Source organism: Dipodomys spectabilis, unplaced genomic scaffold, assembly GCF_019054845.1.
Source record: "Dipodomys spectabilis isolate Male_0828 unplaced genomic scaffold, ASM1905484v1 ptg000048l, whole genome shotgun sequence".
In the NCBI taxonomy this organism is placed as follows: domain Eukaryota; kingdom Metazoa; phylum Chordata; class Mammalia; order Rodentia; family Heteromyidae; genus Dipodomys; species Dipodomys spectabilis.
In genome coordinates, this window is record NW_024870725.1 from 1,613,664 (window position 1) to 1,632,331 (window position 18,668).

Below are 18,668 nucleotides of genomic sequence, written 5' to 3' on the forward strand. Positions count from 1 at the left end.
TGGTTTTTCGAACCATCCAGGATCTATGGTTGTCTGTGGACAGCAGAATGTGGATTTCCACTCCTTCTCATCCTGTTATGTTAGAGGTGAGTGAAAAGCTGTACACACTCTGACTCTGGTGCTTTTGTTCTCGCTCTGTTTGGCCACCTCTGAAGTTGCTGCTGCTGGCACTGGCATGTGCTCAAATTTCTCTTCTTAATCAGGCTGCCTGAAATTTTCCTCTCTGGCCAAAATCTCTGTACTATTAAGGTTCACTTGGTAAGTCTCTCTATCCATGGACTTTTTGTTGTAATGCTAAAACTGGCTTCTTAGAGAGAGCTCAGTTAGACCCTAGCTGAAACTCTGTCATCTTCTGCCAATCCTTTGTGGATGCGTTTTTGAGCTATTTTGTAATTATTTTAGTATTACAAAGCTAGAAACCAAGATTCAGGGACTTCAAAAATGTTTTATTGCTTATGATTAGTGGGCTTGGGCTTCAATCACATTGTTTTAATCACATCCTCTCACCTTACTTAGTTGTAATAATCTATTTTAATTATTTTGAAAACCCCTTTAGAAGCTGTGCATTATTATTTTCAAAATCTTTTGAAGTGTGTGTAAGCAAAATCCCTGAGCCTTCACGTATTTTTCAAAATAAACATAAGTTAAGTGACTTTTGAAATCCCAATGACGTACATCACTGAAATACAGAAAACAGTCCAAAAATGCATATGGAACAACAAAAGACCTAGAATAGCCAAAACAATTCTAGGTAATAAAGACAACATGGGAGGGATATCCATGCCGAACTTCAAGCTCTACTACAGAACTATAATAACAAAGACAGCATGATACTGGCACAAAAACAGACCCGAAAAACAATGGAACAGAAGATCCAGAAATAAATGCACAGGCCTACATGCAGCTGATATTCGACAAAGGAGCCAAAGACATACAATGGAAGAAACACAGCCTCTTCAACCACTGGTGCTGGGAAAACTGGGCCCCCACATGCAGAAAACTAAAAGTGGACCCCAGCCTATCACCATCAACTCAAAATGGATTAAAGACCTTAACATTAAACCTGAATCTCTGAAACTACTGCAGGACAGTAGGAGAGACACTTGAACTAATAGGCACAGGAAGGAACAGAGTCCCAGGGTCACAACAAATTGGAGAGAGACTTGACAAATTGGACTACCTTAAAATAAAAAGCTTCTGCACAGCTAAATCTATTGCAACCAAGCCAGAAAGACAACTAACTAATTGGGAAAAAATATTTACCAGCAATATATCAGACAAGGGGTTAACATCTTATATATACAGGGAACTCAAGAAGCTAATCTCTCCCAAACCTAACAAACCAATTACTAAATGGGCAAGGGAACTAAAGATGGACTTCTCAGATGAAGAAATAAAAATGGCAAAGAAACACATGAGGAAATGTTCATCATCCCTGGTGGTGAAGGAAATGCAAATAAAGACAACCCTGAGATACCACCTTACCCCAGTCAGAATGTCCCACATCCACAAATCAGCCAAGGACAAATGCTGGAGGGGATGTGGAGAAAGAGGAACCCTATTACACTGCTGCTGGGAATGTACTCTTATATAACCACTTTGGAAAGCAGTCTGGAGGATCCTTAGAAAGCTAAAGTTTGACCTCCCTTACGACCAAGTCATACCACTTCTAGGCATCTACCCTGAACAACAGGAACCAATATACAAGGACATGTGCACCTCCATATTTGTTGCAGCACTGTTCACAATAGCTAGGATATGGAAACAACCCAGATGCCCTACCACAGATGAACGGATCCAAAAATTGTGGTATCTATACACAATGGAATATTATGCAGCCATTAGAAATGACAAAATAATGGCATTTGCAGGGAAATGGATGGAGCTAGAAGGAATCATGATGAGCGAGGTAAGCCAAGAGCAAAAAGACAAACGGTACATGGTCTCCCTGATAAGTGGATGCTAAATCCAAAATGTTAGGTGACACGACAAAATTAACAGGACTTAAGAAACAAAGAACTCCCACTCATCTGGTCGAACCACTACTAAATATCCCCATGCTGCTGATCACATGTATGGTGTATATGTGTGCACCATTATCTGTTATAGACTGTGATAGACAATTTGCTCCAGGAAAGTTAGAATGAACTTGTGACTTTAAATGAGCATCATTATTCCACAATACTGTGAAATTTGGGAAATTATGTAATCACTTAATCACAATTAAAAAAAAAAGAACCTTGGGGAAGGTAGGGAGGGCAGGGATGGTAGGGGGAAAACAATGGAGGGGGTAACAATGCTCAATATGAAGTGTACTCATTACCTTACTCATGTAACTGTAACCCTCTGTATAGTATCTTTACAATAAAAAAAAAGAAATGTACTCATTACCTTGCCCGTGTAATTGTAACCCCTCTGTACAGTATTTAGTAGTGTACTTAAGAACTTGTACCACATTTTTTTGTTGTTTTTGTTGGTCATGGGGCTTGAACTCTGGGCCTAGGCACTTTCCCTGTGCTCTTCAACTCAAGGCGAGTGCTCTACAGCTTGAGCCACAGCACCACTTCCGGTTTTCTAGTGGTTTATTGGTTTCTAGTGGTTTATTGGAGATAAGAGTCTCACAGAGTTTCCTGCCAGGGCTGGCTTTGAACAGTGATCCTCAGATCTCAGCCTTCTGAGTAGCTATGATTACAGACATGAGCCACTGGCGCCCAGCTGTATCTCATATTTTGCATATATTTTCAAATTCAAGAAGTTTTAGAGACATTTGATTTTGTAATATTACATTACATGGAATATTGCAATTCCATGCAAATTATTATGAAATCAAAAACATATTTCTAATAATTTTATTTTATTCAGTAGTTAAAAGTATAATGGCCTTCCTTTTAGTATGGTGATATATTAATTTGTGTATTACATATTTCCTAAATATTAGTGAAAAGATATTTGATATAAGTAGAAAATACTACATATAAAATTTAACATAAGATGAATGCTTTAGGAAAATACTGCCGTGGTTCTAATGCTTGACTGTGCAAAAAGAGTTAAAAGAACATTTGTTTAAAAAGGCAGGTTCATAGCTCTACCTCCATTAATACCTGTATTTTCAAGTACTTTTATATGAGTTTAAATTTCATATTTTCCTCTTTACAAACACTGTGATTCACAATGAAAATTATCTAAGATATAAGGTACAATACAAATTCAAAACAGATTATAAAGTATAAATCATTTTAGAAATTGATGAGGCCTCCATAAGGTCTAGAAATTGATTTCAACCCAGAGCCACATAAATTCCTCAACATAATCAGACTGATTTTAAGCTAAACACCCTATCAGGTTTTAACAACTTTTTCAATCTTCCTCACTTTTTGTTTATATGGTAATTATTAAAATGGTGTACAAGTATTGTTTTACTGATTAAATATAAAATATAACATATTAGAAATTAGAATGTATTGAACTACAAGAAGACCATCTTTTACTTGGAAGTAAATAATAAATCTTCCTGGAGATTATTCTTATCAGAAAACACAGCAGTTCATTTTATCAGTAGTTAGACAGTTGATAAGCACTATTTATCTAATGTCATCAGTAAAACAAAGAGGACAATAGATAAAAAGTGATGCTGTCTGTGTTCATGAACTTCATTGTCTATATAAATCAGTAAATTAGGAAATAAAATCTGAGAAAACTGTTTTCTGTATTCAAACTTATGTCTTTGAATAAAATTTAGCAGTCTCAATGACTTACCATCTATTTGATTGCATGGATCACAGAAGATATGTCATGAATATTGGAGGAGTATACACATAATATTGATAACACTTATAAGTCAAGTAGAATGATTTAAGATAGCATTTTTGGATTAGGAAAAGATATGATGAAAAGGAGGTTAGAATACTGTAAGGATGAAGACAGATATATGTGAGCAAATGCCTTAAATCCTCATAAGTAACATTATTTAAATATATTATACCTCCATTTAGTGATAACCTGAGCACAAGAGTGTTATGTACTAGATGTAGCTGTTTATTTAGGAGTTTATTATTGTACTGAATAACTTGTTTTTTGTAATCTTCCCCCGTTTCTTTTCATTGCCATTTGTCCAATAGTAATACCTGATTCTGTAATATTTATGTCATTTAAATTAATTTACATTAAATCATTAATTGAAAAGTCATTTTCTCAGCACTCTGCGACAGTAGGTTTGAACTTGTATCTTGCCTCGAGGCCACCTTTCCTTTTATAAGACAAAATTTATCTGTTGTGTGGGAAAACTAAGGAAGAAACTAATTCAGATACTCACTTGACACCATGTTGAAAATGAAGTATACAACTTGAGGGAGAGGGAGTTTCAGAGTGGAAATATTGGGAGAAAACGATAGAAGAGATGACACTACTCAAAAAGAAATGTACTCATTACTTGACCTATGAAATTGTAATCTCTCTGTACCTGACCTTTACAATAAAAATAAATTTAATGAAATAAAGTAAAATGGATAGGCTCATTCTTGAACAGTTCCAGTGTTATCTTTTATTTATGGATTGACACTGATTTTTATCATGTTAGCTTTGGTGTGTGAGTTCTTCAGACGACCAGATTTAGAATAAAATTCCTTCATGCAATCACATTGACATATGTGTCTCCCTCATTTCTCACTTACACACTGTGAAGACAGGATTTGGAGTCACTGGTTAATGGTAATATAGCAGATATTGTTACCTTTTAAGAACTCATAGTAGCCAGGCGCTGGTGGCTCACACCTGTAATCCTAGCTACTCAGGAGGCTGAGATCTGAGGATTGCGGTTCAAAGCCAGCCCGTGTAGGAAAGACCATGAGACTCCTATCTCCAGAAAACCAGGAGTGGCGCTGTAGCTCAAGTGGTAGAGTGCTTGCCTTGAGCGGAAGAGTTGAGAGACAGTGCCCAGGCCCAGAGTTCAAGGCCCACGACTGACAAAAAAAAAAAAAAAATAACTCATAGTAAGAACCCCTTCTTTCCAGTTCTTGGAGTTCATTATTTTATGCTTCATTATGTATGGTCCTATGTATTTAGTGATTGGACTATTGTGAGCTCCAGCTAAGAATATCATGGACATATTGTAGATATTGCAAAGAAGGAAATCACGAAACCTATATTTCTTTGGGCATAGCTTGCTTCACTTAATGTAATTTTTTCCAGGTCTTTCCATTTCCTTATGAATGGGTCAATGCCAATCTTTCTGATGGAAGCATAGAACTCCATTGTCTATATATACCACATCTTCTTGATCCAATCATCTACTGATGGGCTTCTGGGTTTGTTCCTATTTATGTCCTGTATGCAGTTATTTCTAATTTTTTCTTTCTGTTTTACTTTTCTGTACCTTTTGTCTTGTACATAAGCATTTCTGATCCGTGGAAGGCAAAGGGAATCACAGAACCAGCAGGACAAAGGATGAATCAATGCAACAATGATACTCACTAAACACTATGTTGAAAATGAACTTTACAACTTGAGGGGGAGGAAAATGGGGAGGGTAATCAGGAGAAATACTCATTATCTTACTTATGAAACTGTAACACCTTGCTCATCACCTTTACAGGAAAAAAAGGAAAAAAACCTCACAGTATGAGTTTGATTATGTGGTTTGTAGAATAGTATTGAAACTATAATCTCAAAATTTTGGAAAAAGACAATTCTCAGGAATTTCATCAAAGATACTGAGCTAGAACCTTGAATATGACTCAGAAATCCTCATTTTCTGGAAGCACTGAGGGTGATGTAGATGCGCAATAAAGTATTAATGGTCATTCTCTGCTTTAGAATTTGGCATGCATAGCTCCTGTTTTACTAGAACTACATTCCTTAGTTAATAAGGTCAATATAATGAATCATTTCAAAATCCTTGTTGTATTTAAACATGTACATACATACATACATACATACATACATACATACATACATGTACTCTACAGATGATGTGACATTAAAAATTTCTTCTACATCTTGCATTGCATGTGATAAGGAAATTATAGCTTCTTGACTGTTACATATATTAAAATGATACCTATGATGTCTGACATCATTTAGTATCAAAACCAAAGAATAACTTGAAAGATAAACTGACCTAGCTAACACAGTACAATTTTCTTTAAATTGCATAAATCTGTAATTAACCTAAACACAAGAATGCAAGAGCATATAACACCACATTGTTAGATAATTGCTTTTCCAGTATTATGCTTTGATATTTTTCCAGTCAAGACTAAGAAGCTTATTTAGAATTCCTCATATATGAAATTTGAGTGCTCACTTTGGCTAGCACACATAGTAAATTGGAATGATACAGAGAAGATTAGCCTGGCCCCTGCATAATTATGACACACAAATTCATGAAGTGTTTCATATTATTGGAATTTGAAAAAAACAGAAAACAAATAAAATAGGTGGAAGTTCCCTGAGTATTCAGGTGAATATACAAAAAAAAAAGAAAGTTGATGAGAACCCTTATGTGTGGATTTTAACTTTAATTATTAATATGTGTGTTCAACAATGCTTATGTTACTATTTATTTATTTGTTTTTTGCTGGTCATGGGGCCTGAAATCTGGGCCTGGGCTCTGTCCTTAAGGTCTTCAGCTCAAGGCTAGCACCCTACCCCTTGAGCCATAGTGCCACTTCTGGCTTTTTCTACTTATGTGGTGCTGAGGAATAGAACCCAGGGCCTCATGCATGCAAAGACAGCACTCTACTAATGAGCCACCTTCCCAGCCATGTTAATTATTTTGTACGAAGGATTTATTATTCAACAAAGCAGTTTATGAATACAATGTACCTTGATCAATGTTATCCCTTTCAACATTTTCATCCATCCTTCAAAACTCATCTTTCCGATTAACATCATGAAAATGGCAATACTTCCCAAGGCTATCTACAAATTCAATGCGATACCTATCAAAATTCCAACCTCATTCTTCAAAGAAATAGAAGAGGCAATCCAAAAGTTCATATAGAACAATAAAAGACCCCGAATAGCAAAAACGCTCCTCAACGGAAAGAACACTGCTGGAGGAATATCAATACCAAATTTCAAACTCTACTATAAAGCCATAGTAATCAAAACAGCATGGTATTGGCAGAAGAACAGACCTCAGGACCAATGGAATAGAATTGAAAACCCAGAAATGAACCTACAGACCTATAGCCATCTAATCTTCGATAAGGGAGCTAAAACAATAGAATGGAAGAAAGACAGCCTCTTCAGTAAATGGTGCTGGCAAAATTGGTGAGTTACTTTAGAAAACTAAAGCTAGATCCTTATATATCACCCTGCACCAGAATCAACTCCAAATGGATCAAAGACCTCGAAGTCAAAGCAGACAATCTGAAAACATTACAGGATGGAATAGGAGAAACCCTAGGTCTCCTTGGCACAGGAGGATATTTTCTTAATAGATATCCAGAAACTCAACAAATCAAAGAAAGATTGGGCCGAGGGGATTGCATGAAATTGTAGAGCTTCTGCATAGCAAAGGACATAGCTAGCAAGATCAATAGAAAGCCCACAGATTGGGAGAAGATCTTCACTAGCCATACAACGGACAAGGGTCTCATATCTAAAATATACTTGGAACACAAAAAATTAAATCCCCCAACAACAAATCCTCAAAGAAACAACTGTCCAATAAATAAGTGGGCTAAAGACTTGAAGAGAAACTTCTCTGAAGAAGAAAGAAGGATGGTCAATAGACACATGAAGAAATGCTCAACCTCCCTAGCCACAAAAGGAATGCAAATCAAAACAACATTGAGATACCACCTCACCCCAGTTAGAATGGCACAAATCAAGAACTCTAACAACAACAGATGCTGGAGGGGATGTGGACAGAAGGGAACCTTACTTCATTGTTGGTGGGAGTGTAAACTTGTTCAACCACTTTGGAAAGCAGTATGGAGGTTCCTGAAAAGACTTCACATAGAGCTCCCCTATGACCCAGAAATCCCACTTTTGGGCATTTACCCAAATGTTTACAAACAAGACCACACTAAAGCTACCAGCACAACTATGTTTATTGCAGCATTATTTACCATAGCTAAGATATGGAACCAACCCAGAAGCCCCTCAGTAGATGAATGGATCAAGAAAATGTGGTATGTATACACAATGGAATTCTATGCCTCCATCAGAAAGAATGACACTGCCCCATTTGTTAGGAAATGCAAAAACTTGGAAAAAATTTTATTAAGTGAAGTAAGCCAGGCCCAAAGAAACATAGGTCCCATGGTTTCCCTTATTTGCAATATCTAGTGTATGTATGAGTCAAGCAGAAAAGGTCAGATAATGTGATGTTAGGAAAATGAACCCTTAGATATGCGTTTTAATGCTTTTTTATTTCATGCATTTGTTTCTAATGCATTTATAAGATTATCTCTTTGTTGCTTTGTATGTCCCTCCCCCACAGTATAACCCCTGCTTTCACTATATTTGATGTCAGTATAACTTGTGGAGGAGATGGGGAAAAACAAGTCGTTTAAGGATACATGTGGACCTGTTGCAACAATGAGAAGTACAAGGTCATGTCGAAAACGAGCTTTACAATGATGGTGTGGGGAGGGAGGGGGGGAGGGGGGAGAATTGGGTGGTGAGGGGGTTGGGGGGAGGTAGGGAAGGGATGGGAAGGGTAAACAAAGGAGGAGGCTGCAATGCTTGATAAGAAATGTACGCATTATCCTGCCCATGTAATTGTAACCCCTCTGTTCACAAAAAAAAATTAAATTAAAAAAAAAACTCATCTTTCCCTCACTTTTCTTAATTTTGTAGGACGTATGTTCAATTTTTATGACATTCTTCCTGCTTTTTTCTTTATTCGTCTACCCTTCTCCCCTTGACCTCACCTCACCTCTTTCAAGTATTAAGTTTGGGGTGTTTATCTTTCTAATGAATTGTACTGTGTTCTCCCCAAAATCTACTATATTTCAATAAATGCATCTATTGTATATGTGTATTTCTCATTTGTGAAACAAAACTAATTTTTCATATTGTATAATAATGATTCAACCAAATATGGAGATGTATCTGTTACCAAAGATCATTTTTAGTCAAATAAGATAGAGCTGATTTTAGATGCCTTGTTTAAAGTGTGATTAATCTAAGTACTTAGTCTTTCCTCTGACTCATGGTTTCTTTCTCATGGTACAGAAACTTTGTTTGTGTTAGGGTAGTGATGTGTACTATCAATCTTGTTGGGGGTTTTAATCACAGTTTTCTGTGGCACTAATTTTTTTCTTATTTGGAAGCGTGAATGTACACTATCATGATGGATCTTCTAATCCCAGTTCCCAATTAACATTGTACTAAAGAAGAAACTTCCTCTGCATTACCCCTTGCCATCTGACTATATTTTAGACTCTTCAAATTAGAGCTTAATTTCACTGTTATTTGTGCTGTGATACAAAGGTTATTTAAAATTATATATTAAATAGTCTATTTAGAATTATATACTAAATAGTAAAACATTTGACTGTCTTTTTATTATCTAACATGTATTCATGAAACACTTTATATTCTAAACAATATCTTTAAATTATATTACGAAGTCACAAATTTATTGTCTTCTCTTTCTTTTTCTCATTTAATTGCCAAAGATTAATTTCTTTGGAACAATATAGTTTATCCAGGTTCTCTTTAGCTATGTATAAATTATCAGTAATATGCCCTATTATCCTTAATTCATTTTCTTTACTCTGTATTTCAATTCCAAAACTTTATTTGCTTTTCTTAATCTTCTGGCAGTATCATTTCCAGTTTGCTGATAAATTATCAGCCTATACTCTTGTATTTTAAGACATATTAAGTATAATTGTTACTTTGTTTCAGTTAATAATCATAATTACATTATATTCTGATAGTTCTAAAATATATCCTCACCATAAATATATTCTTTTGTATGTGTGTATGCTGGTACTGGGGCTTGAACTTAGGGCATGGATATTGTCCTTAAGCTTTTTTGCTCAAGCCTAGTGCTCTACCACATATGACACAGCTCCATTTCTGGTGTTTCTGTGGTCAATTTGAGATGGATTGTATGGAATTTCCTGTGCAGGCTGGCTTGGAACCATGATCTTCATATAAATCACATAGCATATTAAAAACAATAACAAGTCATGTGTCCATGACTTGGAGCTCATTTCACTCAGCATCATCTTATATGGTCATATGTACAAAGCTATTAACCTATTCTGCTCATCTTTTAAGATTATTCTATAAGGGAAATCCTGGTACCTATGTTTCTTTGGTCTGGCTTATTTCACTTAATATGATTTTTTCCCAGCCTTTCCTTTATGTCCAATTATCTTCAGTAGGATTTCTCATATTGTATCACAAAATTATCTGTAGAAGTAATTTTATACTTAAAATAATAATATTAGTGTTGTGTTGGAAAATTATTTTCTAAATTCTTCCAGATGTCTAACAGAAAATATATGATCACAGTCCAATCCTTAAAACATTCCAAGCCGGGCGCCAGTGGCTCATGCCTGTTAACCTAGCTACGCAGGAGGCTGAGATCTGAGCATCATGGTTCAAAGTCAGCCCAGGAAGGAAAGTCCATGAGACTCTTATCTTCAATAAATCACTAGAAAATTGGAAGTGGTGCTGTGGTTCAAGCGGTAGAGCGCTTGCCTTGAAATGAAGAGCTGAGGGACAACGTCCAGGCCTAGAGTTCAAGTCCCACGACCAACAAAAGAAAAAAGAAAAGAAGAGAAATAAGAGATAATTGAAGAGCATAAGAATTTTTACTTTGGGCTTTGTATTCTTTTCCCATGAACATAATGGAATATAAGTTTTAAAAAATGTTTTATTATTGATTAATTTTCAATGACAAAAGTTAATTGCAAACATATATTTATAGAAATATATCTACTTTTTTTCAAAAACAAAGCAGATTTTACAAGCTTTATCAAGGTGCAATAAAAGTACATTTGGATTCACCTGATGAACTGATCATTTGACTGCTACATGTCAAAGGTGTCGCAGAACTAATCATATCTCCTATGGAAAATAGCCCCTTCTGATGCTGTAAAATTCTCTTCTGTAAAACTAAATTCCATAAGCCACAGAAAATCCTTCAGATATTCACCAATTTAGTATTTTCATAGGTAACTATTCAGTGGCTATCATCATATAAGTTATTTTCCAAGGCAAGTATCTTTTTTTTCCTATGTAAAAAATGGCAACACTTAGGTGTAAATATAGGTTTGGAAGATTATATGTGTGAGTTTTGACTTAGATAAAACTTAAAGAAAGAGCCAGGACCAAAACTGGAAAAGATGGCAGAGGAGAAACTGGGAGCTAAACAAGCTTTCACTGAAAAAAACAGTTTTAGTGTTCCAGTGAAAACTCCAAGGTTAGAGAGTTCTACCAAGTGTGCCATCATAATACAGAGAATTTGGCCAGAGAGGAAGAATTCAGGCAGGTTGGATAAGTAGAAAGATTCGAGCTCTCACCTGGGTTGGTGGCAGTGGCCACTGCTGCTATGGCAGCCATGTCAACAGAGAGAACCTGTGACAAAGGCACCAGAGGTAGTTGTAAGGTGGGGGAGGAAAAGGATTGTGGGACCAAACCAACAAAGGAAGTGGTAACAATGATCAAAAAGTAATATACCTATGGCCTTACTCATGTAACTGTAACCTCTCTGTACAATATCTTCGCAATAAAATATAATTTAATTAAAATTTAAAAACTCAATGGCTTTTCTGTATACCAACAATGAGAAGAGCATGCTAAAATCAGGAAAGCAACTCCTTTTCTATTAGTCCCACAAAAATAAAATACCTAGGAGTTAACTAAAGAAGTGGGGGACCTCTATGATGAAAACTTTAAAAATCTGAAAAAGGAAATTAAAGCAGATGAAAAGAAGTGAAAAAGCCTCCTATGCTCCTGGATTGGGAGGATAAACATCATGAAAATGGCAGTACTCAAAAAGGTTATCTACAAATTTGATGTGATACCTATTAATATCTGAAGCTCATTATTCAAGGAAATAGAAGCAACCCAAAAATTCATATTGAATAATAAAAGACCCTGAATAGCCAAAACAATCCTTAGCAGAAAGAACAGTGTGGAAGACTATCAATACCAAACTTCAAGCTCTACTACAAATCCACAGTAATCAAAACAGCTGGTACAAGAACAGACCTGAGGACCAATGGAATGGAACTGAAGACCCAGAAATGAACCCACAGACCTAGACCCACCTAATTTTCGATAAGAGAGCTAAAAAATAGAATGGAAGAAAGACAGCCTCTTCAGCAAATGGTGCTGGCAAAATTGGTTAAAAATCTGTAGGAAACTAAAGATAGATCCCCATATGTCACCCTGCACCCAACTCCAAATTTATCAAAGACCTCAAAATCGAAGCAGACTCCATGAAAACATTGCAGGAAGGAAAAGGAGAAACTCTCGGGCTCCTTGGCACAAATCGGAAATTGTTTACAGACCCAGAAACAAAACAAATAAAAGAAAAGATGGACAAATTGGGACTGCATGACGCTGCAGAACTTCTGCATGACAAAGGCCATAGCTAGCTAGACCAATAGAAAGCCCATGGACTGGGAGAAGATCTTCATTAGCCATAAAACGGACAAAATATACTTAGAATTCAAATAGTTAAACCTCCGAACAGGAAATGCTCAAAGAAACAACTGCCTGATTAATAAGTGGGCTAAAAACTTAAACAGATACTTCTCTAAAGAAAAAGTAAGAATTACCTATAGACACATGAAGAAATGTTCATCTTCTCCATCCATAAAAGACATGCCAATCAAATCAACATTGAGATTCCACCTCACCTCAGTTAGAATGGCTTTAATCAATGAATTTAATAACAACAGATTCTGCAGGAGATGTGGACAAAAAGGGAACCCTACTTCATTGTTGGTGGGAGTGGAAACTTGTTCAACCACTTTGGAAAACTGCTTAGAGGTTCCTCAAAAGACTAAACATAGAGCTCCCCTATGACTCAGCAATCCCACTTCTGAGCATTTACCCAAATGATCACAAACAAAGCCATACTAAAGCTACCAGCACAACTACTGCAGCTTAATCATGAAAAACATGTAGAAAAACTCAGAATGGGGAATGTTTCAAAATAGCTAATCAGTAATTGTCAAATAAGCTGAAGTATGGGGTGGGGGGGAAGATGGAATTATAGAGAGAAAGCTACATTAGATATTCTAGTCTCATCTCTGCCAATGTAATTCCTGAAGACTGTATTATTCACAGTCTCTTGCCTCTTAGTTTTATATTTGCAAGTAAAAGTAAAATTTGCTATCTTAGTTTAAAAATGAAATGTAATTATTTGTGAAAACTTTCAATAAAATGCAATTTGTATGTCTACTTTAGGTTATAAATCAGAACATATTCCCATGATATGTCATAGGCCATATTTGTATGAAATATGTAGCTGTCTTATTTTTGAAGTGTTACCAATTAAATGTACTTCTATGTGGTTATGCTGATTTCCATATTACCATACCAGATTGCTAATTCAATTTTTCTAGTTATCAATAGGAAAAAATAAAGGAACTTACATGTTCCTTTGGTGGTTTTGGCAATAAACTAAAAGTTTTCAAACTTAGTATGTTAAATTAATGTTTTATAAGAATTTAATTCACAATATCATTAAACAAATTTTCTACCCTTGCTACCTCTCAGTACCTTTTAGAAAGTGAAAAATATTTTACTCTTCATATGGATTTAAAAATAAAACACAGGAGGGTAAAGACATACAAATTTATTTCTTATCTTACATAAAATTATGTAACTAGATACAAATTTGCATGATTACAGCTCTTTGACACCTTCATTAAAGCACTTTGCTAATATTTTGCAAAATTTCTGAAGACCTCAGAATCATTTACCAGTGATAGAAGTGGGATTCAGGAAGGTAGATCTGAGTTTCCAAAGTTACACATAACGTTAGCCGCAAAACTGGAAGTTTAATTCAGCCAATTATAAACACTGTATTGTTAGTCATACCATGATTCTAACCTTACCATGCATTTTTCACATCTGAAATAATTTTTAAAACAAAAAATTTAAATAAAATCTGGCTGTGCTCTGATGGGTCCACCTGTAATCCTCAAGAGGATGAGACTTGAATGATCTGGTTTTGAAAGACAACCTGAGCAGAAAAGTCCAAAAAATTATACCTTAAAAATAATCAGCAAGGGGCTGGGAAGGTGGCTCAGTGGTAGAGCTCTTGCCTTGCATGCCTGAGGCCTTGGGTTTATTCCTCAGCACCACATAAGCGAAAAGAAAAAAGCCAGAAGTGGCGCTGTGGCTCAAGTGGTAGAGCACTAGCCTTGAGTTGAAGAGCTGAGGGACAGCGCCCAGGCCCAGAGTTCAGGCCCCACAACCGGACACACACACACACACACACACAAAATCAGCAAAATCTCTGAAGTCATGGCTCAACAAGAAGAGTAGCAATCAAACAATGAACGCAGCTGACAAAGCATGAGGTCCTGAGTTCAAATAGAAGCACCAAAAATTATTAATAAAATTTAAATATTTGTGTGTAAATACTATTGGAACTTGTGGGGGGGGAAATTGAGGAAATTTTGTGTTTGTCACTTAAGAAAAATTGATTTTTGTCTGCATTACTATAGTTTATATCTGACCTGAGAATGTGATGTGTGTTATCAACACTTCAATGGCTATGAAATAGAAGCATGGAAAATTTTAATTTCTAAATGACTCCATAAATAATGATATATTGAAGTTTAATTCAATACTATTTATTGTTACCAAAGTGGAAATTAGATTTATGAAAAATATCAGTAAACTAGAAATTCAGTTTTTAAGAAAAAGAGAGTGTCTAAGACACTGACTCCACACCTGTATAAAAAGTTTCCAAGACAAAAATCTCTTTAGAAGGTTAGGAAATTAACAACAAGGACAAGTGGGATATTGTACTGTTACAGGTGAGAAAGAAGATGAAAATTGTTGAGATTCCAGGCACACTTTTACTATAACTAGTCATAGTATTTATAGCTGAGGCATGCACAGATTAACCAAGAGAATTCCCAACAGAATTTAGTTCTCTTAGCTTACCATAAATTTGACTACTTCTCATCCACTTAAGGTTCTAGAATCTGGTTTGAATAAACCACTTTGAGAAAACTATTTAAGGTACAATACACTTACCAGGATATTTTGTCAGAGTAAAGCCTGACCAAATTTGTATCTCAATTTTGAATCATTCAAATTTCTAACATTCAATTTCAGACCTCCAAACTGATTCTAAAAAGTGAAACCTTAATTAAAATTTAGCATCAAAAGCTTTCAGTTGAAAGAAACAAGAAAATCTCTGGTTCCTCATGTAACCTCTTCAAAATAATTTATGATTTACAGAAGATGTTAACGTCATCAAAAAAAGATATATTTTAGAAGGTAAAATAAAGATAACTGGAAATGTGTTTGTTTTCATAGAAGATCTTGTTTGCTGTGGTAACTTATTAAGCATGGATAATTCTGTGATTTGTCACTCAGACTTAAAAGTTGACCGAAATGTATATATAAATGAAAATTTGTATTTTGGAGACCATTGAGTTACTTAACTATATAAAAATAGAAAAAAAAGATGCTCAGAAGTTTCAGTAAAAGGATAATTACATTTTTCATTTATAAAATAAATGGAATAAGATTTCCCTACTAAAGGGATTATTCTTCGATCTTAAGATGCGAATTAAATCTCATTCAAGTATTGATGGCCAGCCATTTGAGAATAGTGTGAAAATTAAGAAAAAAATTCATAGAAATGAAACTAAATGAAATTTACATTTAAAAGCATCCCAGATGAAACCAAACTACTGATAGCTCTTTGTAAATATACATATGTATACATATATAGCTATGCATGTATGTATATATATTCTGTTCAAGAATTAATAATGATATTCAAGGTGATATTGGAGAAAAGATTGTGGGTTTTTCTTTTTTCTTTTTTGCCCATACTGAGGATTGAACTCTGGGCCTGGGCTCTGACCTTGAGTTTCTTTTGGCTCAAGGGTAGCACTCTACCACTTGAGCTACAGCATCAATTCCAGCTTTTTCTGTATATATCATACTGAGGAATTGAACCCAAGGCTTCATGTATGCAAGACAAGCTCGCTACCACTATGCTACATTTCCATCCCCAAGATTGTATTTTAATATAAGTTTAAATATAAATAAAGGAAGTAAAGGCTAAAATAAAAGTGGGAAAGTGTTGAAAAGTATCTGTTGTTACATAAAATTAAACAGTATGTTCCTATGACTATAATCTCAAGAATGGATTTTTTCCCTTGTCTCTGAAAACTTTAGTATAGCTCCTGATGCATTAATGGTAATTTAAAACTTAAAATAATAATTAATACTGTGTCATCCAATACTCCTCCTATCATACTTTCAATTAGTACTATCTGTTCTACTTTACCATCCCTATAATTCTTCCCCCCTCAAGAAAATATAAGCTTTATTGCAACAACATCCAAAGTAGTCATCTCTGAGATACCAATTTCAATATGAGGACAGAATTATTGTTACCAGATAACAGTAATTGGATTCCAGGAACAATAGGCTAGAACAATAAACATTTTTATGTCAATGAATCCAAACTACCTCAAGCAACAGTGATCCTTGTATGACAGATGACCCCTCAAATGAAGGCAACTGCCCAGGGAAAAAGTCCCTGTCCTGTGAGACTCAATAGACTAGACTTTACCACTTATCCCAATCGACCAATTAAAAAGATACAAATGGGTGAGGGGCTGAGAAAGAAGATTTTTATCAATGTGACAAAGAACAGATAAATAGCATCAGTGAATTGATGTCTGTCTTCCAGGCACTAATGAAAACATAGATTCTCTCAGGTCATCTTGGTTAAGCCAGTGCTATTCTTAATCATTTTCTCAGTTCTAGTTTTGCAAAGAATTATGGAATATGTGATATTTCTGACATTACTAGAAAGGAGCAGTTTGATTCCCATGAATTCCTTTGCCTGCAAAGTGTTTTACATCCTTCATATGTGCTCTGTCATAGAGGCTCATGGTTACTTGGTTGTAATTTGCATTCATTATCATAAAGATGTTTCTCTTGGTGCTGGCAAAATTGGTTAAACACCTGTAGAAAACTAAAGCTAGGTCTGTATTTATTACCCTGCGCCAGAATCAACTCCAAATGGATCAAAGACCTTGAAATAAAAGCAGACACCCTGAAAACATTACAGGAAGGAATAGGAGAAACTTTAGGGCTCCTTGGCACAGGCCGAATTTTTCTTAATAGAGACCCATAAACACAACAAATCAAAGAAAGTTTGGACAAATGGGATTGCATGAAACTGCAGAGCTTCTGCATGGCAAAGGACATAGCTAGCAAGATCAATAGAAAAAACACGGACTGGGAGATCTTCATTAGCCATAAAACAGACAAGGGTCTCATATATAAAATATACTTAGAACTCAAAAAATTAAATCGTCCAACAACAAATCCTCAAAGAAACGACTGCCCAATAAATAAGTGGACTAAAGACATAAAGAGAAACTTCTCTGAAGAGGAAGTAAGAATGACCATTAGACACATGAAGAAATGCTCATCTTCTCATAAAATAAATAGAAATTAAAACAACATTGAGCTTCCACCTCACACCAGTTAGAACGTCTATAATCAAGAAATCTAGTAAAAACAGATGCTGGAGGGGTTGTAGCCAAAATGGAACCCTACTACATTGTTGGTGGGAGTGTAAACTTGTTTAACCACTTTGGAAAGCAGTATGGAGGTTCCTCAAAAGATTACACATAGAGCTCCCCTATGACCCAGCAATCCCAATTTTGGGCATTTACCCAAACAATCACAAACAAGGTCATACCAAAGCTACCATGTTTACCACAACATTATTCATCATAGCTAAGATATGGAACCAAGCCAGTTGTCCCTCAGTAGATGACTGGATTGAGAAATATATATATGTGTGTGTGTGTGTGTGTGTGTGTGTGTGTGCATGTATATATATATATATAATTTTGCGTATGTATACATATACAAAATGGAATTCTATGGCTCCCTCAGAAAGAATTACAGCTCTCCATTTGTTAGGAAATGGAAAAACTTGGAAAAAATTATACTAAGTGAAGTAAGCCAGGTCCAAAGAAACATAAGTTACATGGTTTCCCTTATTTGCTATAATTAGTACATATCCAGGACAAGCAAAAAAGGTCTAAAGCTATGTACATATGACCATATAAAATAATATTAAGCGAAATGAACCCCAAGACAGGAACACAAGTGGTTTTTTTTCGTTCTTGCTAATGTTTTTAATGTACTTATAATGCAGTATGTGATTCTCTTGTTTCTTTTGTATGTTCTTCCCCCACAGTATAACCTGTTTTCACTGTATCTGATTCCGGTGTCCTGCATCTTATATATACATTTGTCTAATTTTGGGAGGGGAAGGGATATAACAAAATGCTTAAATAAGGATAAAGGCTGGCCCATTGTTACAATGAGATATGGTAGACACTATGTTGAAAACAAACTACAATCTTGGAAGGAGGGGGGAGGATTTGGGGAGGTGGAGAGGGAAGCGATGGTAGGTGAAAAACAAAGGAAGAGGTTACAATGCTTGATAGGAAATGTACTCA

At 35.4% G+C, this 18,668-nt stretch overlaps 1 non-coding gene across 1 annotated transcript; it reads left to right on the forward strand.

Moving 5' to 3' along the window:
* Nucleotides 1–6,293: 6,293 nt before the first annotated feature.
* Nucleotides 6,294–6,400, forward strand: LOC122107211. Its single transcript, XR_006147317.1, has one exon. It is a non-coding gene; the product is annotated as a U6 spliceosomal RNA (small nuclear RNA).
* The last annotated feature ends 12,268 nt before the right edge of the window (nt 6,401–18,668 follow it).